Raw genomic sequence first — 27,548 nt, forward strand, 5'->3', positions numbered from 1 at the left:
CTCTTAGGTAAAAATCCATTTTGGTCTGTATGTATAAATTCAATCAAAAATCTCTTCAACCTTTCTGCTATTATTGAAGCAAAAATTTTATAGTCCACGTTTAATAGTAGACTATAATTCTAATGGTCTATAATTCTTTATCTGTGTCAAGTCTGAATCTTCTTTGGGTATTAAAGTAATGTTGGCTTCTGTCCAAGTATTTGGTATTTTAGCCTCTAAGACAGTGGTTCTCAACCTTTCTAATGCTGCGACCCCATAATACAGTTCCCCATGTTGTGGTGACCCCCAACCACTTATACATCACTGGGTGCCAGGGGCATGGCCAAAGAAAAGGGGGAAAAATGGCAGACAGCCTTGTTTGGCGACCCCTGTGAAATGGTCATTCGACCCCAAATGGGGTCCCGACCAACAGGTTGAGAAACCACTGCTCTAAGAGTACCTCATTACATAGTTCTTTCATTAATGGGCTTAATGTATCTTGTAGGCATTTATAAAACTCTACAGGTAGCCCATCTGGACCCGGAGTCTTATCATTTTTTGCCATTTTATGGCCTCTGTTACCTCCATCATTGATATTGTTTCATTTAGCATGTTTTGAATGTTCTCTGAAATTTTTGGTAAGTCAAATTTTTTGTCTATTGCTTTATTTTTTCTTGAGAAGTTTCTTCTGTGTCATAAAGTGTCTCATAAAAGTCTTTGATTATTTTTTTTAATTATGTCATTTTGGAGTTGTAAATCGCTTTTTGAATCTTGAAATTTGTTTATCAATTTTTCTCTCTTTTTTTTTTCAATTTGTATGCTAACCACCTACCTGGTTTATTAGCATTTTCAAAGAAGTTTTGTTTTGCCCTTTTAATTTATTGGGCCATTTTTTCAGCCTCTGCTAAGTTTAATTTATGTTTTATTATTTCCATTTGCTTTTTAAGAGTTTTCTTTTGTGGATCTCTTTGTAGTTTCTCCATTCTTATTAGTGTTTTATTACTGTATATAAAATTTCTAGGTTTAACCCATTAACTTTCTTGATGGTACAGTATCTATCTTTCTTTGCAAGCCTTGTTTTCTAGCACCTCCATCTTTTCCTAGCATAACTGATTTTCGTAAGGAATTTGACAACATGACATAACCCAAATAGTTATAGTTTGCTAATATTAGTTTCCAGGGATATTTCTGTTTTGATGCATTCTAAAATCTCCTCTTATTTTTGCCTTCCGTAGTATCTATGTTACTCATAAAATCATAACTCAAAGAATTCTGTTTTCTATCTGATTTTTTTATTATTATCCAACTTTCACAGTCATAGATGGTACAATAGTATGTTCTATCCTCTACCTGCTATTAAAATGTATGTCCTGGCTTTTCTAGATCTTCTGTATGGTATTAATTACTGTGCACCCAAGGGATATTCAGCATATAGTTTCAGGTCCAATTTCTCATGCATAGATACATTATTTCAAGGAAAATAAAGTCCTGCACCAATTCAATTTCTTAATTGTTATTTTTCATCTTAATGTCACCATTTCCAGCTGTTTTAGTCTTCTTGATATTTAGATGAAATTCAGTTTTTTTACTTTTTGTCTTTACTTTTAAGATAAATTGTTTTATATACATTTCATTTTTTATCTGTAGACTAGTGTCACCTGCAGCTCACAGAAAGTTAACATTCCTACCACCAATTTTTATTTTTCTTTAGGATTCATTTCAGTTAATATCCCTCAAAGCTGCCTTTACTAAATTAGTGTAATTTATTTTACACTAAGTTTAAGCAGTGACAGAATACTATCTTGTTGCACATTTTTTTTCTAATCTTGAACCGGTCTGTGTCTCAGAATTTAAGCTTGGTGGTATTGAAAGAAAAATCTTCATCAGGGTCCAGTCCAAGGCAGGAATAAACAAAATGGAGACTGCTTTAGAAACAAAGTTGTGATTTATTGAAGAGGAGAGCCAGACAGAAAGATGGCTCTGGAAAAGCTGACCACATATAGCTGGGAATAGTGGGTTTTTATACTTTCTTGGGCTTTTGTGTTTGAGGTTGTTTCTTGTTCCTGTGATATGAACTTTGACCTGAGCTTTTGAGTGTGTCCTTTTGGTATTCTGATGGTGGTGGGTTAATCCTATTATGCCCTAAAGGTCATGTCCTGCTTCTCTGGGGCTGGGGCTGATGGCTATTGAGAAAAACTGGGCCTGCTTTTCTGCCTTTAAGATCCTTTGGAGAAATATAATATTCTGCCTTTTAATACTCCCAAAATATTTCCTTTTTCTGGGGGAGATTCTGTCTTCCCACAGGGGTGAGAGGTTGAAGAAACTGGGTGAATTTACAGTAGCCCTGAAAAAAGTTATGAATCTGAGCAGATATGACAGTGCTTTTCAAATACTCATAAGGAAGTCACATAGAAGGTACAACCTGTTCAATCCTGTTCCATGTTGCAGAATGCAGAATAATGGATTTAGAAAGGCACATTTTAACTAAATGCTAGAAATCACTTCCTTGCAGTAAGCACAATGGAACCAGTTAGCCAGAGAAGTAATGGGGACACACAAACACACACATTAAATATGCTGCATTAATGCTTCAAGAGCAATCTGGAATGTTTTAAATTGGATTATTGCTCTGAACAGGGAGTTGGACCCAATAATTCAAATGCCCACATCCAACTCTATGATTTTATACCAAAACTAGCCCACAATACTTTTAAGACTTCTTTCTTTTGTTCAATCATATCAACTCTCAGAGACTATTTAGATAAGTTCCTGAAATTTTTTTGGCAAGGTTATTCCAAAGTGGTTTGCCATTGCCTCTTTCCTAGGCTTGAGAAGGTGACTGTCCCAAGGTCAGCCAGGTGGCTTCTTGTCCAAGGTGTGACTAAAACCCATAATAAGGTCACCTTTATTGCCATTTTTTACTGTGGCCACACTGGCACACATTAAAAATGAAATTCTGTTGCTTGCTCTCAAAAGTGTACACATACATAGCACACATATAAACATGCTATATACGACATATGTATATACCTACATCCTTACATATAATATTAATCACTGTCCCTTTTGAATACATAATCTCCTGGTTTCTAGTCTAATCCTTAACCACTACACCAAACTATCTTTCAACTTTTAAGATAATTTTACTTAATCTGTATGCAGTGGTAAAAATTGTTGAAAGATGAAGACTTTGGGATTTCAGGAAAAAGTAAGCTCATATAATTTAACTAAGAATATCTCCCCAAATGTGAAATAGAAATAATCAAAAAGTTAGGCTGGAAATATCTAACACATTTGCCTGTCCACTGAGGTAGCTCAGTTCCTCTTGAGTGACTCAAATACAGCAGCTATAGTATATTGATGGATCCATCTAGAAATATATTACTGTAACTATGAGTATGGTTACGCTATGTCATGCTGACCTATTCATGTAATCTTTAATATTGAATCTATTACAGATAGCTTTGATTCAGTACAATATTTGTGCTTTTAGTAGAAACATGATTTAATGTTCAATTATTTTAAGAATGGAATCATTCCTCAGTAATTTAACAAAATACTATATTACAGATATGCCTGAAACTACAGTTCAAAAACCTAAATAAAGTTCTATAACAGATTTAGTTTTTGACTATCCCTCCTGAAACAACTGATAAAGGTGAGACAAGTAAAGAAATAAATTTCATCATTCGTTTCTCTCATATTTTCAAACATGCAGAGATACGACAGGTGGAAACCAAACTATCCCTTTATAATTCTGTCAAGGAAGGTGTGCTTTGTCTCTGGACAAAAAAAAAAATTGAAACCTTAAGATAGTTAATTGAATAATGCTATAGTCTCATCTCTGCCAACGGATTAGCTTTCACCTTCTGTAAAATTAAGATAAATGCTTAGGAGATGAGCAGAGAGGAACAGGCCCAGATAAGTCCAGCTGTCCTTTCTTCAGTGCTCAAGTAGTACAACCCTAAAGGAGAGTATTGGTAAATAGCACACTTAGGATGATGTCTATTATTGCTGCCTGCCCTTGTTTTCCATATATTTTCCCAATAAACTCTTTCATATACACAGAGATCTGGCTTCATTGGTTTTAGAAGGAAATATTTTATTTCAATCTACCTTATAAGCAAGATGGCAAAGTTGCCCCAGTAATTGACTGTAACTCTGAACTTTGTGTAAGAGAGCCAAACTACTTCCATTCTATTCTCCTATTTTCTTTCTGGGCTAAGGAGATAAGAAGAATCTCCTAAGAACTAAGAACTTTCAAGCAGAATAAACTACTAGAGTATGCAGGTATTGTATCCTGGTAGTTCAGCTTTATTAGTAATAATTATCTTTTACTGGGGATCCCTTGTGAAAATGGTGTTGCCAGGGAGGTTCTAAATTGCTAAACTAATGACTGTAGTTAATGACTTAACTGTAGTAGGGTTTAAAAGATTTATTAAAAATAGAAAAATAGCTCCATGGAAAAGCCTTCATTGCTTCAAAGAGCCATAAAATCTCTCTGACCTGAGGATTTGGGCTAATCTGATAAACAGCATATAGTGTTTTAAAATACAGATGTTTCTCACTGTTTAAAAATGATGTCCAAAACAGCTTGCATACTAGCATACTCTTGTTATCAAGTTCTGATAACCCCTAACCCCCAACCCCCCAAAGTTGCATGTAAAGGGAGGAAAACATTGAATGAAGGCAGCAAGATATAACCTGAAAGGTATCCAACGAGCCATATCTCCATCATCAAAGACATTATTTTTCTCAGTAGTGTGGATTCATGGCCTCTGTTTTAAACATCCGTTGAATACATTGCAGAGGGAGAAAAATAAGCATATTGCTGGGCTTATGCTTAATATTCTTTATTTGTTCTCCTAGGGAGGCAGTGGTGATGAGAGATGAAACAATTTCACTTGTATCTCTGCAAGATTTGGCAAGTATTCTTGCCTGCAAAGCATTTGGCAAAATCCCCCCATGATGTGTTTGTTTAACATGGTTTTATGCCAAATCCTGCAGTGTGAAGGTTTGGATGGTGTGCCTCTTCTTGGTGTAATGTAATCGTGAAACTTGTGCATTCGCATCTGTTTTCCTATCAGAACAGCAAAGGTTTTTGCTTTCTTGGGAACTCAGCCAGGGAGGCATTTTGACTTTATATTATTAGACAGTCATTCTAGGATTTTCTTAGGCACAGATGCAACAGCAGCAGAGGCATACAATTACATGTTTTGTTTCTCCATCAATCAAGATGCACATCTGCAATTATTAATAAGGAATGGGACACAAAATGGATGATGCCTGGTAAAAGAAAAAATTGGAGTCATGGTTTAGTGGCAAGACATATTGGAGGATGTTACACTACTAGAGTAATACTATACATACATACATATCAGAAATAGAAAGAATCTGAAAAATATATATAGGAATGTATGTGAAAGGGAGAGATCCTAAAGATGTTGAAAGGATCCAGCTGCCTCAGTAATCAAAAATATTAATCCAAAGAATGTCAGTAATATCATTAACATCAAAATGCACACTAGGAATTAGCTGAAATTTCTTTGGAAAAGGAAAGTCCTCTACATCTACCTGTTGGCATCTCTCTGAAGATCCCTCGGCAATTATGATGATGAAGATTAACTCCTGTCCCAACTGACTTAATGTTCTTGCATAGTATGTTCAGGCTCAGCTATATCATGGGTCAGACTCATAACTATTGCATAACACCTCATCACAGTAATGGTAAACCTAAGATGTGCATGGAAACATGAGGTCCTAAGAAGGGTCTAAAATCACAAGTTCTCTGTTGCTAAATAGAAATAATTGGCATATAGGTTGCCACAATTCAATTTCCATGCCTCTCATTAATATCTACCTTGTACGTTCTTTTTGCTCTTCCTATTGTATTCTATCCCATGGTTTCAACAGTGACTTTTCTTCTTACAGAGATTTCATTCACAAGTCTGTGATTCCAAACTATTATCCTATGTTTTAATTGGAATTAGATTATAGAAAGCATTTCAGTTTCTGTGCATTATCCTTTATAATGCATATGGCCTTTGGAACAAGCTCTGTGGTTTAAAGGGTTTGGAAAGGACTTGATATATCTGCTTTGGAATACAGATATAGTACATTTCCTCCTAGCAGTCTATTTCTAGAAATGGAAACTATCCAGGAGTTGCAAGATGGCTCATTTATTTATTTATTCCTCTGATTTTACACTTTTTTAGGATGTAATTCTCAACTCAGATCAAAATCTGTCTTCAACTGTCTATTTTAGGGTAAATATATGCATTTTTTAACAAATGTAATATTATAACATTTTTAAAGTGCAGGTTTCTTTAAAAGTCAATATAATGTGAAAATGGAAGACAAAAAAACTAATGATTACTTATAAAACTTATTAAATTTGATGCAATGTCATATTTATTAAGGGGAACTATATTTCTTAAAGACTGGAGAATTCAGCAAGATGAAAATGTGGGAAATCACTTCAAGCTGATCCTCTAACTGGTAAAAATATATTATTCTGTTTCTTTTATTGATAATTCCATTTTGCTCTTGAAACTAGAAATGGCAGGAAAAGTCAAGGGAAGAAATAGGTGGTTCTGGTATAGTCAATCACTTCATTGTAATTAAAGGCTGAGACGCACATCCAATACTATTGATTGGTGATGACAAGATTACCATAGGATTTCCTTTTTTATCTCAAATGCATAAGGAACGGAATCCTTCTATTCAGCTATCAAGTTGTGTAATCAAGTGGCATTCATACATGCTTAAATCAACATAAGATAGTGGGGCATATATCTTCAGCTCCTGATCATTTGAAGATGCATCCTTTCCTGAGACAAGATGGTCTGGCTACAGTAATTTGAAAGCTAATTATCTTAGTTTGTCCATCCTACAGATAATTGATTTTGAAGATGAAATGAGGACTTACAGTACCTGATTTGGAATTCTGCTAGCCAGATATTGGCTAACACTTATTTTCAATCATTTGTACTGCTTGCTGATTTCTTCTCAAACCTACTTGAAGATCTGAATAATTTGAAGGTCTAAACAATTTGAAGGCAATCCTTTTATTTGAATGCCTCTTGCCTCTGGAAATAGCATAGCTCTGGACTGTGGGAAATGCTAGAGAGATATGAAGGAGACATGAAGTAAATAAGTGTTATTAATTTAAGAGCCCATTTTGGATTAATCTTTGAGATGGAAGTGGAATATATCACTTTAATCACTATCACAATTCATCAGGACTATATTGATATTGCATGAATGGCAAAAAAAATGTATTTTTCCCCACCAACATAGGAAACCTATTGTGTTTAGTGAATATGAATCTTACTGATATATCAAAATCAATGAATGCTGCTACCAATCCATCCAGGTTTTTTTAAAAAAATCTTCTTTTCTAAGAGGAAAACAACATTTCTTTTTGTATATGATAAATGAGGATGGGATGACCTTGAAAGTTGCTTTATTTGAAGTACAATTGTGAAAATATAAATAACTTCATCACTAATGCAGCTGTTTTTCAGCAATCAATATATATATGTATGTATGTATGTATGTATATACTATAACTATTCTTCAGTGATCCCTGTAACAGGTTTTTGTTCTTCATTAAAACCAATACTAGAATCCTTACTGTTCATTTTTTTGGCATATTGAAATGTTCTGCAGTCATTTTCTCTGCTTATAATTTTGAATTGCCAATATATCAATCATATATTGACTAAAAATATATGCTGTAAGAGACATTTAGGACTTCTGGTTTTTGCGCCATAGATGTGGCCGCATCCCACAGCTGATTTTACCCTAAATGGGTCTGAAGTCACCCCAGAAAGGCGACAAAGAAGAGGGGTGCCCTGATAATCACAAAATGATGGCAGTTGTTCCATTTGATCTGGGGGAAATTCTCTAACCCGACAGGAGAAAGGCTAGCTACACACCAGCATCTAGCCCAAGCTACTTGCAGCTGAAGTGTAAGAGCACAAACCAGAACAATGATGAACAGCGTGCTTGGAACTGTTAAGAGTATCGATCTTCTCTCCTCTACTCTGTAACTAAGTCCTTGGGAAAGATCCCCAAAGTAAGAAAACCTCTGAACGTGAAGGGAGAGACTACACCCCCACTCCCTTAGACGGAAGCAGCAAATTAACCTTTAAGGGGGAAAGAAATATATTGAAACCAAAGTTAAAATACTACAGTCTGGATAAATCTAGAAATTAAAAAAAAACTGCTAAGATTATACTTTAAAGGGTTTTGATAAAACTATAAAATAATAATAAATAATAATTTTTTGTCTGAAAAAGCTGGAAAACAAACAATTACTGATACCTAGTGGAGAACTAGAACATAGAATATTAACAACACTGACTCAGAAATTGGCAAGACGCCCAGAAATAAAGAATAATATGTTCCCTTGAACTTTAATAACCCTCAAAAAGACAGCTGGGTGGGAACAAAGAAAGAATACATACTGGAACAGCCATAAGATTAAAAAGTGTCTGAAGGAAAATAAATACTCTGAACTGTTGTCTAAATTCAAGAATTGTTTACAGAAAAAGAAAAACTTTGACTGGGCTAATCTTTTAGGTGGGAATTTGCAGGTGGTTAAATATACTGAATTGCAATTTTGACTGGTTGACAACTGTTCTCTGAATAAAAGAACTGTTATAAAATACTGATTTTACTGATGCCTTGACAATTTGAAATACAGTGGGTTATAAAAACTATATATAAAGATAAGAACTATATAAAATTGGGCTGTTTGGATTCTGAGTTTGGCTGGTTTGATAAAGCTAATTATAAAGACTATGACACTGATGAAGGACTATTTGAAAGGGGAAGACAACATGGATATTGCATACTTATCAAAAAAAAAAGACAGAAAACCACATTTAATACTTACTACTGAAGGGCCTAGCCTGGAATATCAATGATCTACAGAAGCAACATTTCAAGACAAGACAAATACTTTCCATAAGAAAATGTATGTAATGTTACAACAGATACAAATGACAAAAAATTCGAACCATGAGATCAAAAATAACTTTGATGACATAAATGAGCACATCTCTAATATAAACTCACAATCAAAAAACACTCAGAAAATGATGATAAAAAATGAACAAACAAATCAGATAACAGAACATAAACTAGAAGAAAATGACTTAATCAGCGAAGCTACAAATGAAGAGAATTATAATTTAACACAAACAGGAAAAAACCTACAAGACTTTGATATAACAATAAAAATGGAAAAGATACTTTATTCAAACATCAAAATAAACCTGAGGATAAGAAAGAAGATTTAACAAAATGGGCTATAGAACTGCCAGGAGAACTGCCAGGAGTTTGGGAGACAAAAACATATATTCTATGCATCCTGTCTTCTCCGCTCCGAACAATATTTACAAAAGTGGAATATATCAACTTGGAAAGCTATTTAGGAAAAGTAGAAGGCCAGAGACAGATTCAAGAGATTTGACTCGTCCTACCAGATAGAGTATTACATGTGCAAACATTTGTTTGAATAACGTTAAAAGAACATATAACTTTGGATATAAAGGGGCCCTACAATCAGAGGGATAAGAGACATAAGTAATATAGTATTTTTCATAATATATAAAATGTAAAAATATTGGGATGATGTATGTGAATGAAAAGTTTGAAATTTAAGGTAAATTAAATTGAAGAGAATTAGGACTAAGAAATGACTGAAATACTGAGGGGAAATTAAGCTTAAATAAGAACTTTGAAAATAGGATGTGTAGTGATTTAACAAATTAACTTTTATAAATATAAGTGAAATATAAACCAATTAGAAAAGATGTTATAGGTAAATGTCATAAGATAGATAAGCAGTATAGTATTTTTATAACGCATGTTGTCTTGGTTCATATATTTTGGGAAAAAACAATCAATAGTAGTTAACTAACAGTCAAAAATAATTTTTGTAATTCCATAATTAGTATATTAATTAATTCAAAATATATGAACCAAGACAACATGCTGTATACTAGGCACTAAGGATTGTTATTGTAAAAAATCAATAAAACATTTCTAAAAAGAGAGAGAGAGAGAGAGAGAGATTTAAATACTGAAGGAACTTAAGTATAACTGGGGGAAAACATTCCCTGTCAGAACTTTTGAGTAATGGATATTTCCTTTTATGCTCAAGGACTTTATTAGGTAAAATATATATATTTGCAAATTGCTTCTCATGATTTGATTCTCAGTGCATGCTCTTTGCTCATGATTGCAGATTCAAATGATTTCTTGCTTCAATGGATGAGTGGACAAACTGAACACTGCCTCTTATATCACAGCCCAACAATGTTACATTGGTAACATTTTCCACCAAAGTCTGATTCATGCTATCATTTCTGGCCTTTCAGTGAAAGAAATCAAGAAATGCATGAATAAAACAGCCCACTGCTTCACAGTATCCAATTTAATTAAAGTTCTGTACTATACGATTGAGTTCCCAGTGCTGGGAGAAAAATGTCTGGATATGGTTTGGACTTTTTAGTTTTACTGGCAACTCATTAACCCCATTAATACTGTTGTCTCCAATCTCTTTCATGAGCTTGGAATTCAAATGCTTTATCTTTCTTGCCCATGAAATGAAACCCTTTCTATCTGTCATATTTGTATATAAACCGTTCCATTCTAGTCTTCTTTCCAGCACAAATAAGTCCTCCAAGTACAAGATTAAAAAAAAAATAAACTATGAAAGAAAATCCAACTACAACAAAGTTCCATTTTTAAACCCAGATGGATAAGGATATACACATCAACCTGAGTGCTGAAACAGAAAATACAGAGCTGGAGTAAAGAATACTTTATAGCTATTAACCAGAATCATAGAATTAGCAAAGACAAATTGATATGACTTCTATAGGATTGATTTTCTCTTTGCCATACTCTAGATCAGTTATCTTTGGAAAAGCCATTGGGAAATTATATGTACTTTAACTCACAAACAATGTATTTCTGTAATCCAATAGTGGGCTTAGACTAGAGGAATGACAAATTCTATCTTTTTCAGAGAAGGGTGTAGTTGGCTTATCAGCCAAAGTCAAAAGCTTATCAGAGAAGGAGAAGAAGCTTGTTTAAGGCACAAAGTTGATCTTCCAGGAACCACATCATAGCTCAGATACAAAAAGGTATGGTTTACTGGTATTTTCAATAGGCTGAGAAAAAAAATTATGGCCCAAAGTATAGAAAGATGCTACTAAACAGGGGAAAAGACTAATAGTCAAATAGTTCAAATCCATATATTTCATTTTCCAAAGAGACATTATCAGGAAGACCATTGCTACAAGTTGTCTTAAGGGAAGTAGAAGTCATTAATATGTCATCAGCAAGCTAATTATAAATCACCCAAAAATGCTAATCTACTCCCATGTATTTCATTAAAAAACCCAGGAGATGAGATTAATCCTTGTGAAAAACATCTTCAAGACAAAACATCCAGATGAAAACTATGAAATTTTCTCTAGCTTCATAAATAAAATAATTACAATATTGCTTCCAACCCACCCTATTCTAATGAGCTTTTACCACTACCACTATGTCTTAATGGACTGCTAAAATGCAACACTGAAAGCAGAAATGATTCCTCTTGTACAGAAAATGCTGTATCCTGTCTATGATTTATCTGTTACAGATGAGGAGCCAAGCAGAAAAAGAAGATGGTGTCTCTAATTCACCATATGAACTATGTCTGGATACATAGAGATTCAACAGCAGACTTTAATTTTCAAAATCTAATAAAAAGATGGACACATCCAATTTGTTCCCCCTCATAGGTGATTTTTAAAAGTAAGTTATTCCATCTTATGAAAATAAACTCTGAATTTGACTAAATATCTTATTAATAATAACCAAGCCAAATTTAAATTATTATCCAGTACAAATGGAAGGAAAATATATAATTTATTTTGGATTTATGCTTCCTGGGGCTTTACTTTCTTAATGTTCAAATAAGCTTCTATTTCATTTTTTTTAGAAAAGAAAGGAATAAGACACTCTGTGTTTTGCAATTGATTCTGTAGCCACAGCATTGTTAGGACCTAATATAAGGATATAAGTGATCCAAGATGGTGAGGTAAGCTTTAATGATATATAGGTCTTTTGCTAACCTTTAAATCACTAAAACAATTTGTTTCTATAGACTTCTGTCATTTTTCCTAATCATTAAGAATTCTTATTGCAACTATCTGAAAAAAGGACATTTTTGTATTAGCTAGAAAAGCTTTCAGCATCTTCTTCACTATTTAAGCTTTGCTAATGGATTACAGAATTAGCTTTGGAAAACTTTTAGAGTGCATGCACTGCTCTGAATATCAGGACACATTGACAAGGAGGGAGTGAGGAAAAGTGGCATATGCATTGATAATTTCATGCCTAAGTAGTCTTTCTTCTACAGAAGAAGAGTGTGGGAACCACAGCCAAGGGTGTGGAGAGCCACAGATTGCAAGGAGAGGGTGCCCATAAAAAGAGAGAAACAATTCAAAAGCAGAAGGATCTTTAAATATTCATAGCATGAGATGAAGAAGGAAGGATGTAAATGGTCAAATGCACCTTCTTTGATTTTGTTTTTCCTTCTCATCTCCTGTAACCATTTTTCATAAGCCTTGATTTGGACTCCTCCAGCATGATCATTCCACAGCTTGACATGGAAGCCTGAATGCTTGTATGTGCAAAACATTTCTCTACATTATTACTGTTCCCCAGCTGACAACCCAAGTTTCCCAGATGAGGAAGAATCTTATCAGCCTAGGAAATGAAAAGATTTACTTCAATTTTGCAGAGGGAAAAAACCCTCTAAGGATCTTGGCAGACAGTATACGAGTTACATCATTTTCTCAATAGGGACCATAGGACTAGCAACCCAAGTCACACCCCTTGAAGTAACACCTGCTCCACTTATGCCCTGCAAGAATAAGCTGTTCCTGCTGTTGCTTTTCCCTTTTCACTAGTGTAATTGCTTGAGGCTTGGTGCAGGTGATAGTTATATGAGCAAAGCAGACAGAACTAATTCATTAGGCACACTGGTGTTCTAACATAGCTGCTTTCACAAAAGTCTGTTGCTCACAATACCCTATTTACTTTTTCCTATATTGAGAGTTACACTAAGAAACATTCAGCAAAGAATTATGACTTGTTTGTAAGAATCGTGAACATAATATTCAGTGTAAAGTGCCTGTTGCAATTTTACTCTCTGTTGTTAATTTTTTAAGTGAACTGCAAGGTGGCGGCAAGGTGTTAATGACTATATTGCCCCATACATAACAATTAAGATTGTGCTGTTGCCTTTGGTGATGCTGGAAAGAAGGCTATTAAATCTGGGTATTTTCATTTATTTAATCTGATGGTGAAGCAAATTTTAAATAACATTTCACTTTGTTGCAGATATTAAAGTCAGGCCTATGAAAATCAGTCATTAGCTGAATCAGAAGGGGAATATGAGATGTGGAGAGACCATGATTTGATTCAAATTTCTTCCAAATTGAGATGGGAAAATAGAATAATTCATAGGCTGTAATAGAAACAGTTCCAAATATCTGAAGCTGCTTCCTTTCTGGAAAATGGGGTGAAAACAGCAGGGATGATAGACATTTAAAGGACACTAATCCTGCCAAATTTTCAGCTGAATAGCTTCAAGGACTGAGCACAATAAATCACTGAAATCTCTCAGGCTTCTATATCTTTATTTAGGGCAGAAATAACATGATGAAGAAAAAACAACACAATCACTCTAGATTGTCTAACAAGGTGCCTAGTGAGAAATTGGTTGAACCATTGCAGAAATTGGTTGAACCATTGAACATATCTTCCTCTTATTTAAAAATAAAAAAAACCTTCACATGCTATTTTGAAAAGTAAATTCTTTTCCATTTGTTTCCCTAATTGCGGGCTTGGTATGCACCTGAAGAAGGATTGTTGTCTTTCCACTGGGGAAAAGAATCCGGTGAAGTGTCTCATCACTAGGTTTTTCTAAGGCCCCAGGCGGACTAGCATAGTTGGTTGACCCTTTGGGAAGCATCTCAGAAATTTGGATTACTTCAGGCAATGTCAGGCAATTACTAAATGCTATTCCTAATACATTCTCATCATTTGAACATAACCAACCACCTACTTACAACCAAATCCTTAACCCCAATACATGTTTATGAAAAGTCTTATTTTGTGCCTGCCCATTTGTTTGGTGCTGAATTAAACTTAATGCCTAGCCCAAGCCCATAGGATTAGTCCTGTATTGGATCAGTGCATTGTGCATCTAGAAAAATATCTTTGCATGGTTTATTTTTATGATGCGATGCCCAGTGCATTTAAACCCTGGTTTTTATAGCCAGGAGTTCAGTCCTCCACCCTCTTCCCCATTTCTTTTGCTTTGGCTTGTCTTTCTTTAGTGGAATGATCCAGAAAATTCCAAATAATGTATATTTAACTATTAGGTTTTAACTTGGCAACAATTTTTGGATTAATGATTTAAAGGATTATCCTTTTGATAGACAGGTAAATATATTGCAAGACACAAAGTAAATGTATTTTATTGACAAGAAGTAAAAGTGTCAGCCCATAGAGTTAGGAGGATTATTACCCCCCCCCCTTATAAACTTTATTGAACTCCAACAACATAGCATACTGTGAAAACTGAGCCTCTGTCCTCTTCCATTAATTGAACTGACACTGGCATTGAAAGGCCATTCTCAGCTTGGTCAGTTTCCTTCCTGACAACAGCTGTACACATTTGCAGCCAGGCTGTTCACTCAGCATTAAGATTTAGCTTTGTATCTGCTCTGGGGAAACTCAAGAAACATCTAATGCTAATTACTAGCCCCTGTTCTCAGAAGGAGTAAAATAAATTGTTGAGGTCCAGTGATAACTGTAACAACTATTCCTCTCTATTCTGAATTAGTAACTTTTATTTTTTTAGCTGTAGTTCAGATTTGACCCATTATCTGACCAAGCTCTAAGCATCCTTGGACAAACTTGATCTCTCTACCACTGGAAAAACAAACTAAGCTTTGGTATTAGAAATTAAGGGTCTAACTTGTCCCTTTTCCTGTTTAGTAGCAGCAATATTATTCAGCAGTAATACTTAATGTTCTCCCCCCAAAAAACAAAGATTCTTTGGGAAAATCAGAATTGCACAACTGAGAATAGTACATCTCCAAGTGGTTGGCACAAAAAGTGGTAATGCAAAAAAAAAAAAAAAAATCCAACATTAGTCTGCCCCAGTTCCAGCCCCATTTCCAAGAGGAGTGAAATTGGTGGACCGGTCTGGTCCCCATGTGTCAGTAATTAAGACTGAAACATTATATTGATGAAATCTAACTTGAGCCTTGAACCTGGAATTGATATGTATGAGTTCAAGTACAGACAATTCCCTTAAAGGAAGGAATGGTCTGCAAACTCATATTTGTGCAATAACAAAGTAAGATAGAAGATAGATAGATAGATAGATAGATAGATAGATAGATAGATAGATAGATAGATAACCTTTATTGTCATTTTTACTGTGGGCACAATAGCACACATTAAAAGTGAAATTTAGTTGCTTTCAAAGTGTACACATACATAACACACATTTAAACATACTATATACAACATATGTATAGACATACACCCTTACATATAAGTAACATATAAGTATTAATCACTGTCCATCTTCAATACATAACGGAAGGAGGAAGCTTTAGTTCACGAGGTTAATACTGTATGGAACAAAACTGTGACTGAATCTGGATGTTCTGCTTTGGATACCATGGAACCTCCTCCCAGAAGGTAACAAGGAAAACAGGTCGTGAAGAGGATGTGTAGTGTCCCAGACAATCCTACGGACCCTGCTTAAGCAACACTTATGTGTATGACCTGGATGGAACGGAGGGAACTGCCAATAATCTTTTCAGCCATCCTCACCACTCTGAACTGCCTTCCTGTCTGAAACAGTTATGCTTCTAAACCAGATTGTGTATGACAGGATGCTCTTGATCGTCACTCTGTAGAAAGTGGTAAGGATTGGGGAAAGAAGATGTGCTTTTCTCATGTAATGCAGAAAATGCAGCTGCTGCTGTGCCCACTTCACCAGTGTCTTGCTGTTGAGTGACCAAGCCAGCCTACTTGTTAACTGCACACCCAGGAATTTGATGCTGGTAACCATCTCCACAGGTGAATCATTAATGCACAGAGAAGTGTGGCTGTGCCTGCCTTTTCTGAAATCAACAATGATCTCTTTGCTTTTTCCAGTATTTAAAATTAGGCTGTTTTATTTACATCAGTTCACCAAACTCTCAACCTCCTTGCAGTAAGGACCCTCTTTGTCATTATGAATAAGGCCCACTAATGTTGTATCATCTGCAAACTTCACAATATGTTTAGTAGCAAACCTAGCACAACAGTCATGGGTCAACAGGGTGAACAGCAGCAGACTTAGAATGCAGCCCTGAAAGGCACCTGTGCTCAAGAAGTAAAATTGATGATGATGATGATGATGATGTGGCTTCTTGGATGAGAAGCAAAACATCTTCAAGGAAAAACAAAGTCCAGTTGCCTCTTGAGAAAGCAGCTTTGGGGTTAAGGAAGCAGTAGATACCCTAAATATATCCAACGATATTTATGACTGAATCAGGATTTAACATAAGTTATCTTAAGCTAAAGTTTACATTTGACTATATTGTTATCAGTGAATTCAGGAACAGAGCTAATGTTCCTTAAAAAGGGATGTTTGAAAAGTGACAGCACAAAATTTAATCTCATGGCCATCTTTCCCAACATCTGTAACTTTGTTTAGAGACTGCTGTTATCCCTAGTTTCTTAGATTTTAAAATGAAACTAAATAGTAGTTTCTCCTAGATATAGTAGTTTAAAATATTTTAAATATTTCTTTGGCATTCCTCCCAGCCTTAAAATTCCCAGGCACCAACCAGTGGAAGCTTTACAGAAAACTGGCAACCCTATACAGAAAATCTAACTTCTTTGTCTCGACTCCAGTTAAATATTGTCTGCCAAAACTAAATTGGCAGCTCTCACATATTTTATTTGAATAGATAGAATAAATAAAACAATAACAATGACCGTTTATTCAAATATTTGAAATATGTTGCATCTGATTCCTAAATATAAACTTTAAAGGGGATTAGTGTGAAGCATCAAAATTCCAAGGGAAATCAGCTGTTCAAGTATTTTGCTGATTTTGATTATTCTCAACATATAAAGATCCATTCATAGGCATCATAGTCACAGAATCATTTGAAATTAGTAGCATTTGTCCATGACTCAGATGACAAACCTTCAGGTTATGACTTCATGATCCCCAAACCCTATTTTTATAGATTCCAGAGCATCCTTACATCGCACTCCTAAATCTCAACTGGAAAAATGTTGATTTTCAATTATATGATTTTATCTGTGTTTGATCTAAAATTTAAAATTAACAGTCTCATTTTTCCACTTAATTACCCAATCCAAGCCTTTCTATAATGTCATCGTATAACTGGCTATGGGTCTTTAGAAGATAGATAGAACATAAAGAGGAGACATTTTTGAAAAAAAAAAGTGTGTCCCCACAAACACATGCAAAAATGTTACCAATCAGAACATCTTAGGGGATCCAGAAAAGACAATGAACAAGGAAGTGGCAGAAATAATATATTTAACTATTCATTTAATAGTCACTCAGTTATGGCCTGGTTATTTGCTACCAGTATCCAATAACATCTGGCCAGCCATGTAAATTCTACAGAGTTGGCATGGTCCAAGTTCCTTCAATTAAACAATGACATTGCTCAGGATTCCAGAAGTGGCTTTCTTTGTAGTTGGGCCTGCTCTCTGGAATGAGGTTACTCCCAAGTCCTGGATGACACCCCCCCCACACACACACACACACACACTTGGCATGGGACAGTGAGACCTTGTTTCATTGCACTTACCATCTTTTATCTTTATTTTTTGTTTTATTTTATTATAATTTCTTTGTTATGAGCTATCTAGCATCTTTTGAGAGTTGGGCAGCATACTAGTTGATATTATTATGTGGTTTTATAGAAACTGAAAATAATTAATTAGTGATGTCTTGACCATCATTCTCTTCTCTTCCTGGGCATTTGCACAATGCTGCTACATCATTTTGCTAGTACAGCTGCTTCCAGTAGTTTCTAATAGCACCAGATGCAAAATTTTATATCTAAGCAATTTTATCAGTTTGGATTGCCCCAAACTGACAGTCCAATCTTCTGTAGTACACATTCTGTGCACAGTATTCCTACGATATTGTGAATCTGGGTGGCCTATAACTGTGATTTAAAAACAAACAAGCAAATAAATAAATGCACGTATTTGTGTATTTTTTGCGACCGTATTTATAGTAAGATGAGTTGCAAGCATTTTGCATGCTCCAACCCTGAAAATATCATCACATTTTTTTCTCCTTTCAGCCTTCCTAATAAAAACAGGCTATTTCAAGTCAGACTTAGTGAAATGGGGGGGAAAGCTGCAGAAAGAATCTTCTCCATAGTAGTAGTTTTTTTACTGATTATTCCTTTATAGCTGGAAACATGGAAACTAGTAAAAATGATCAAAACAGGCACTGCAACTTCAAAGAGTCTCGAAATGAATGGTTGTAAGTCAAGGACTACCTATAAATACTTTACTACCCTTGGCTAAACAGGAGATTCTAGATTTCTCAACTTTATAATAATGAAAGAGTTTAATCAGGATTTGGGTTAAGAGCTTTAATACAAATATTTTTGTTTTTTCAATGTGATCCATTATGTTTTCATATATATACTTTTGTAGGTCACATACTTGGTTAAGAATTCTTGGGCAATAGACTTATAGGAAAGGCCAGTAGATGCAATCTTACTCACACTTCTGCATGATAATTTTTTCTTTAGGAGTAAATATGCCAAAATGTTTGTTGTACAGGAGGGACAATGCCTTTGATCATTGCGCATTTGCTCAAAATTGTACTAATCTTAGGGACAGTCATTCCACAGAATAGTATAACTGTGATAATCAGGATCTTCTTATTCTTAGATATACATCTTGGACATTTCTAATAAAGGAAATGTAATGTCTTTACTTAATGCATTCCAATTTTAGCAGCAAAGAATCCAGAGGTTATACAGCAATAAAGGAGAATATTAATATAATGATGATGATACAAAATTTGACTTCAAAAATCCATATGATGGCTAGTGGCAGCAAAAATTAAAAGTTCTGTGTAACTGTTGATGCTCTTTAGTGGCCAGTCACTCTACAACAAATAATATTTTATTTATAGGTTGCAATATATTCTTATATATATATATATATATATATATATATATATATATATATATATATATATATATTACTGTGAAATTTAACAAAGATAAAAATGCCTAATGGTTTAAATTTAAAAAATACTATTAAAGTTACAGAGTAGTTTTAATCATTTTGTAAACTCCATAATTGTCAAAATTATGTTGAATTTATTTAATAGCCCAACCCTGGCAAAACTGTAAACATTATAGAATGAAGATCAAGGCTAAGTGATATCTTTATTTGTGCCATATGAAGTCAACTTCCTCTTGTGATTATGAGCTTTAAATTAAATATCAAACATTTGAATCAACACATGTGAAGTAGTGTTGTGCATTATTTAAATTAGTTGCAGAAATAAGTAAGGTGATTTGTTTTGCCTTTCTTTCATATTATATTTTACTGGCTGACAGAACCCAAGGTCAGGCCAAATGAGAGACTATCTTGTAGCCGATAAGGGTTGACAGAAAATGTAGGAAAAGTAAATAATAATCTGCAACTGCTGATAATGGAAATGTCACTGAACTAGGAATTATTGTCTATATAAAGAATTGCCCTCCCCCATCTCCAATTCCAAACCTTCTACAAAAATAAAACAATATAGCATGGTGAAATGATAGATTTAAAAAAGACTATAGAACGAATGAAATCCTATTGTGGGCAAGGAAAATATTGCCACCATTAACTGCACTGATGATTACATCAAAGGGTCTATCCATTTTCAATATTAGAAAAGAGAACTGCTAATGTCATTTTTGGTAAGAAGATAGTTATGTTTCAAAGGCCATTAAAACTTCAATATTTCCATTCTGATGCACAGGAAACTAACAAAACATTACATTTTTAATCACCCTCTTAATCAATTATTACTTCTAGAATGACCAATTTTTTTAGCTTTTGTTTTGTTTGTTATGAAAACAATTGTGTGTGACACTTTCTGTAACACAGTGGGGTATTAAAATATAATTGGTTTTGGCATACAACAAGCAATCCAGAGAAACATATTCCTCTCCAAGACTTGGGCCCAACACAAGAAATCCTTCAAGTTCCCTCTGAACTATAATATTTAATGTGAAATGAAAAGAAAAGGAACTGAATACAGAAGGATAATTATATATACGATATTGATCTAAATCTAATTAAATCAAATTCCACTTTTTTCCTGGATCCATTTATTTCCAGTCAGAATTTCACTGTAGCCTCTGATAATTCAAAAACTGAATGTATCACCCTGCTTGACCCTGGCTTATATATATGGTTCTGTCTCTTTACCGTAGAATTGCTTTTGCTTATCAGGGTATTTCTGCTTATATTTTAAGCTGTCCTTCAGTCCTGTGGTCCCTCCTATGATCTGTTACAATCTTCTTTGTTTTCTAGGAAGAGAATGGCCCATGTATACAAAGAGGAACATTCCTCCTTTTGGGCATGAAGCCCTCCATCACTCCCACTGTTCTAACAAAAGGGAGAGATGCCAGTAAGATTTTGAATATGGCAGCTCCACAGTCTTTCTATATCTCTTACATTTAATGTATATCTCTTTACATGTCAACAAATGTCTAGGATAATGGGAAAGATGTGCCAAAATTCCTTGATTTCTAGTCCTCTCTTCTATCTCTTTTTTTTCTAGTATAGACAGAGACATATAGACACATAGAAAGAATATGGTATAATGATTTAGTAGTTAAAGTACTGTATTAAAAGCAGGAAGACATCACTGGATTGATATGATAGATTACATTAATCTTAGATTAATCTTCAGTGAAGAGGCCTTTATTCTGCGGTAGATTTGGGCTAATAATCATAATAATAAACATGCCAAGTTAAATTAAATATATATTTACAAAGCTAACACATCAAGGTTTTCACTCTCGCCCCAAATATCTCATAGTTGTCCTATTTGAAAACTGAGAGTAGCTGAAAAAAAAAATCAATAAATGGTGAAACCGCACTTATTAGGAAACGAAAAAAAGAAGACATAAAGAAACAGAAAGAAAAGTGGAAGTTTGGGGGAAAAGCAGTATGAAAAGCAAAAATAGAGCAAGTTCCTACTGTGCATGGAATCAACAATATCAGTGCTGCATTGCTATAATGTTACTGACTGTTCTGTTATAATAGGACAAAAATAGAAGTTATAAGAATTAAACATGGGTGCACTTGAATAAGTCATTGTTTATTTTTTGCAAAGTACCCAATAAATTGTCAATGTTACGCTGCAGCCAACGAAAGCACTCTAGCCCAAATAGACGGGATCATTCAATATTCAATAAGAAAGAAAAGTGAAAAATGGAAAGAGGAACACATAACTAAGGCAGAATACCAGCATATAGCCTGAATCTGCAAAGATGAAGTCAGGAAAGCTAAGGCTCAGAATGAACAAAGCCTTGCAACAAAAGTCAAAGATAATAATAATAAAAAAATTTCTTTCAATAATAAAAAGGTTTCTTTCTCTAACCATTTTCTTGCTTATTTTAATTTTCATTTCTAGTCTGTCTTTTACAGGTTTTTGGTGGATTGCGCTATAGTTTCTTTTTGTGAGAAGACTAATACAAAGTTAAGCAGCTCTGCTTTCTCTCTACTGCCTGTTACCTCCTTGCCATCTTCTCTCTTAAATGGACCTACTGCTACTACAGTAAAAAACATCAAGGAAGCAGTAGGTCCACTTAAGAGAGAAGATGGCAAGGAGGTAACAGGCAGTAGACAGAAAGCAGAGCTGCTTAACTTTGTATTAGTCTTCACACAAAAAGAAACTATAGCTCAATCTACTAAAAACCTGCAAAAGACAGACTAGAAATAAAAATTAAAATAAGCAAGAAAATGGTTAGAGAATACCTATCTGATCTTGACAAATATAAATCACCAGGACCTGATGATTTACATTCCAGAGTTCTGAAGGAACTGGCAGATGTTATCTCAGAACCATTGTACCATATTTTTCCAAAATTCTGGAACACTGGGGAATTACCTGAAGATTGGAAAAGAGCTGGTGTGGTTCCCATCTTTTCTAAAAGGGAAAAAAGGAAAAAAACAGACCCAGGAAACTACAGACCAATCAGCCTAACATCAATATCTAGGAAGATGCTGGAAAAGAAAATCAAAAAACAGATCTGTGAAAATCTAGAAAAAAATAAAACTATAATTAAAAGCCAGCATGGGCTTGTTAAAAATAGATCATGCCAAACCAATCTTATTTCATTCTTTGACAAAGTGACTAAATTAGTAGACCAGTAAAATACTGTGGACATAGTATATTTAGATTTCAGCAAGACATTAGACAAAGTAGACAAAGTAGATCTGCATCTTGGTAAGTTAGAAAAATGTGGGATACAGTAGACAGCATCACCACCAGATGGATTTGTAACTGGCTGACAAACTGTACTCAACGAGTCATCCTTAATGGTAAATTACATATACACAGAGGGAAGTAAGCAGTGGGATGTTACAGAGTTCCATCTTAGGCCCAATATTTTTCACTGTTTGCATAAATGACTTAGATGAGGGAATAGATGGGGAATTCATCAAATTTTCAGATGGCGCTAAGCTGGCAGGAATAGCCAACACCCCAGAAGACAAGCTCAGGATCCAAACAGATCTTAATAGGCTTGATCAATGGCCCCTATCCAACAACATGAAATTTAATGTGGAGAAAAGTAAGATTTTACACTTAGACAAGAAAAACCAAAAGTACAAGTACAGATAAAGCAAAATCTGGCTCAAAAGCAGTAACTGTGAGAGGGACCTTGCAGTCCTAGTGGACGATCAATTAAATATGAGCCAGCAGTGTGTGGCAGCAGCCAAAAAAGCTAATACAATCCTTGGTTGTATAAACAGAGGCATAGAATCAAAATCACATGAAATATTAGTGCTGCTTTATAAAGCCTTAGTAAGACCATACCTGGAATACTGCATCCAGTTTTGGTCACCACGTTACAAAAAATATGTTGATACTTTGGAAAAAGTGCAAAGAAGAGCAACTAAGATGGTTAAAGGCCTGGAGACTAAAACATATGAAAAATGATTGCAGGATTTGGGTTTGGCTACTCTAGAGAAAAAAAGGACTAGGGTGACATGATAGCAGTATCCCCATATTTGAGAGATTGCCACAAAGAGGAGGAGGTTCACTTATTTGCCAAATCACCTGTAGGCAGGACAAGAAACAATGGAGGGAAACTAATCAAGAGAGAAGCAACCTGGAACTAAGGAGAAACTTCCTAACAGTGAGGACAATTAATCAGTGGAACAGCTTGCCTTAAGAAGTTATAGGTGCTTCCTCGGTGAAGCTTTTTAAGAAGAGATTAAACAATCACTTGTCTGAAATGGTATAGGGACTCCTACTTGAGCAGGGGGTTGGATAGAACAGAAGTCCCCAACCTTTTGGGCATCAGAGACCAGTTCCATGAAGAGAGGTTTTTCTGTGGACTGGAGGGTGCATGGCTTTGTGTGCTACCTGCATCCCACAGATGGGGCTTTGCTTGTTTGTGCGGACCAGTTGCTGGTATGCCACGGCCCAGTACTGGTCCACGGAGCAGGGGTTGGGGTCCCCTGGACTAGAAGACATCCAAGATCCCTTCCAGTTCTATTCTAATTGATTGATTGATTGAACCCAAGCAGGCAAACATGGGTGGAAGTTGCTTTCAGAATGAGTGAACAATGGAAATAGTTGCCAGCCAGTTCTGATGATGATGCAAGAGGTAAATTCAGATCAGCTTTGAGAGAAACAAAGGACCAATGCAGGATCTCATGTGCATAATAGACCTGGGACAGCTTTTGAAGCAACCACACAAACAAAAGACAAAACAATAAGGAGAACAATAATGAGAAGTGCTTTGCTCAGATTAATAATATGTTGTTAATACTTTGTACAATCCATGAACCCAACCAGGTAGGACACTACTCTTATCCCCCTCTATAATTGTCTGTTGTGATCACAAACTACACCAGGGGTGTCAAACTCGCAATGTCATGTGATGTGTCATGACTTTTTTGCCATTGCTGGCAATGTGGTGCGTGCGGTTTCGCTATGATGCATCCGGCCCATGGGCCAGCAGTTTCACACCCCTGAACTACACTAACTGAAGCTATTTTAGTTGAATAGATGGAGAGATGGATGGAGGGATGGAAGAATGGACGGACAGATAAACAAATATACTAGGCAGCTAATCTATAATTTCTAGTGTGGAGATTGTTTTATCTAATGGTATGAGAGATTAAGAGAGATGCTTACAACCATGTACACTAAGTTACTAATAGTTGGTCCTATGAATACAAATTTATTTTATTTTTGAACTCAGTGCATCAAATCCCAAAATTACAAAATCAAATGAATGCACAGTGTGTATGGAATGTAAAGAAGAACCTTGAACGATGTGCAATTATAGTGTGGAAGAGAGAGAACTTCTGGGTGAATAAATAAGAGTATGCCAAGCTCACATATTTGTCCCCATAGCAATAAAATGTTGAAGAGTTTAATTGCATGATGCTGGAATTTTAAATAAAAGATCTGACTAAAATGCTTCTTTACATCCACAGGCTAAAATTCTCCTGGTGTGGAATGCCTAAGATTAAAATCCTCACTGCAAATATCAGATTGGGTTTAAAATTCAAGTTTGAATATTGGCACTGCAAATGGAATCTCCTTCCCAGGAAGAAAAATGAAGAGTGGCAAGTGAAAATTCCTTTAGTATCAGTTTCATTTAGACATAATTATGTTAATTTATGTATTTTGTCTTTTTGCCATTTGCATTTAAGTCTAGCAAGAAAATAACTACAGAAGAATCAGTACTGCAGTATCAATTTCAATGGATTTTCTTTGATATGTCAGTTGGTCCCAAATTTCTCTGCTTTTCAATGAATGAATGAATGAATGAATGAATGAATGAATGAATGAATGAATGCTTACATATATATAAACAGACATAAATGCATACAATATAACTTTTATAACATGTCTAAAAATTTGATTGCAATTCCATCTTGAATTCAGTGTTGTCATTAATTTACCCTCTGCTACCTTAAACTATTAAGAGCTGGTCTATAAAAATCTGGGCAATCACTAGGTGGCAGTAAGAAGCTACAAAAAACTTGCAGTTTATATCTAATAACCCATCTGATAGTTACGTCAAAAGTTAAGATGGACACATCTCTCTGTCTTCTTCCTGTGTGCTTACTTGATTTAAAAAGATGTAAACAAAGAGAACTATAACTAGAGGACCTAGAAAGGTCATTTAATACTGGATTTCTGTTTGTAGTGTTAGCATCAATTTGCACATCAAACATCAGCAAAGGGGGAATTTGAAGCAAAAAGAGTTTTGTAATCACCTGTATCACTCTAGTTTCACTCAAAGATTAAAAACAAACAGACCTTCTTTGCACAATCCAATACTTCCAGATTTTCCATATTCATTGAATCGGAATAAAAGAGATTTTGAGTCAGCAGGTAGTCAGGAAGGCATGAATATAAGCTTCTAGAGAATGACATTGCCCTACGAATAGTTCAGAGACACTAACAGATTCATTGCTTGTAATGTTTGTTAAATAAATAATAAAACATAAGAGCATAAGTGTGAGATTCTGCTTTTTTCAATTCCATCTAATTCACCTTTCAGAGAAAACCCAGATAATAAAAAAGCCAAGGTATGAATGCAAAGGAAGGTATATTGATCCAATTTAATATTTCCACCATTCCTTATCAAAGACCCTTTGTTTTAAAGCAAAAACATGCTGTGTATTTAAATTATAAATAGCTAAAATGAAGTTAGCAAAGTAAACATATTTGGAAGCCATAGCTGTTTGGTCCTCTCATCAATGAATGAGAGTTTTCTTAATGATGTGCAACAACTGGGATAATAGGTATATGAAATCTGCCAAATTAATATCAAAAAAGACACACTGTGCTTCGTTTGGGTAATTCTCTATCTGTATTATGTGAGAGAAAGAGAGACAGAAAAGATAACGGATCCATTTTTAGGAAATAGAGCATACTAATTATTTGCTTGGATCCATTTGTTCTCTTAAGTGTTCACTTTATGAATGTAGTCAGATTTTACCAATATAATTTGGGCATAAGGTTTGGAAGCTTCATCTCCATGTATTTTAAGTAGAATCTGTTCTCAAAATAGTTAAACTTACTTATTTCAATGAAGCATACAGGGTAGATATAAAGCTTTGGACTTCACACTTTTGCTTTTCCCCGAAAACAGCATTACCAATTACTTTTGCAACAAGAATACAATTATAAGAATGTTTGACAATCTAGATTTTTATTCCAAAATCTTATTTCAATTTTTTTCTTGAACTTTAGTCCATTTGTAACTTTCTAAAATCAAAGTTTTAATCATTTTTTTTCTGTTACTTTAAACAAAAATTGAGCCCTTAAACCAGGGGTGTCAAATTGCCAGTCTGTGGGCCAAATGCATCATGCCAAAACTGTGCCCAGCCCATTGCCAGCAATGGAAAAAAAGTAGCGATACGTCGCGACACGTCATGTGACATTGCGAGCTGACACCCCTGCCTTAAACCTACATTTAAAACTTCTTTTACTAATGACTGAAGTAAACTTACCTGATGTAAAAATTAGATTCCTAATAGCTGAAAAGCAGTTAACAAGCTATTTCTTAAAGTGATTTTAAAAGTGTGCAAAACCATTGTCCTTTCAGAGGCACCAACTAGAGTTTGAATGAAATGATTATTCCCTTCTCCCAAACTTCTAAACCTGCCAAAGACCACTGTCTTTCCGTCTCCTTGTGAGGAGCAACTGTCTGGAACACTTGTGGGCAATCTCCTTTCCTTGTCTAAACAGGAATTACAAAGAGACAATCTATTTGTCAGCTCTTCATTCCAACACTATTGTTGGTCCCTCTTTTCATAAAGTCAAACATTAAAAACATTTGGATTTCTGAATATAATCTCACACTAAAAGAGCATTTGTCAACCTGAAAAGACAAATGTCACTAAGGAGTTTTACTTGTCACGGAATCTCATTTGAGAAAAGACTCCCTGATTAACAAGACATTGTTTTGCATCAACAGATATAAGAATTGCAGTTGTGTTATTTTGGGGGGGGAATATATTTTATTGTTTTTTTTTTAATTTTAACAAAAAGTATTTAAGATACACCATGGTTTGGGTAAACAAACATTCCAAGGGAAAAATAACATACAAAAACAGCTCAACTTAATACATTCACTATCATCTCTCTATTTCTTACAGATAACATAATAGATTTAATATATTCCATTTCTAGCTTAAATTTCTATTACTACTCA

General features: G+C 34.8%; 1 long non-coding RNA gene across 1 annotated transcript in view; it reads left to right on the top strand.

Annotated features, from left to right (window-relative positions):
• LOC120300092 overlaps positions 1-24,959 on the top strand; it is an 86,832-nt gene extending 61,873 nt beyond the window's left edge. Inside the window, exon 3 of the long non-coding RNA XR_005554545.1 lies at positions 24,814-24,959. This is a non-coding gene — a long non-coding RNA (uncharacterized LOC120300092). The remainder of the gene's footprint in view (positions 1-24,813) is intronic.
• The last annotated feature ends 2,589 nt before the right edge of the window (positions 24,960-27,548 follow it).

The sequence above is a fragment of the Crotalus tigris genome, unplaced genomic scaffold (genome assembly GCF_016545835.1).
Source record: "Crotalus tigris isolate CLP2741 ecotype Arizona unplaced genomic scaffold, ASM1654583v1 scf7180000024338.4412243, whole genome shotgun sequence".
In the NCBI taxonomy this organism is placed as follows: Eukaryota; Metazoa; Chordata; class Lepidosauria; order Squamata; family Viperidae; genus Crotalus; species Crotalus tigris.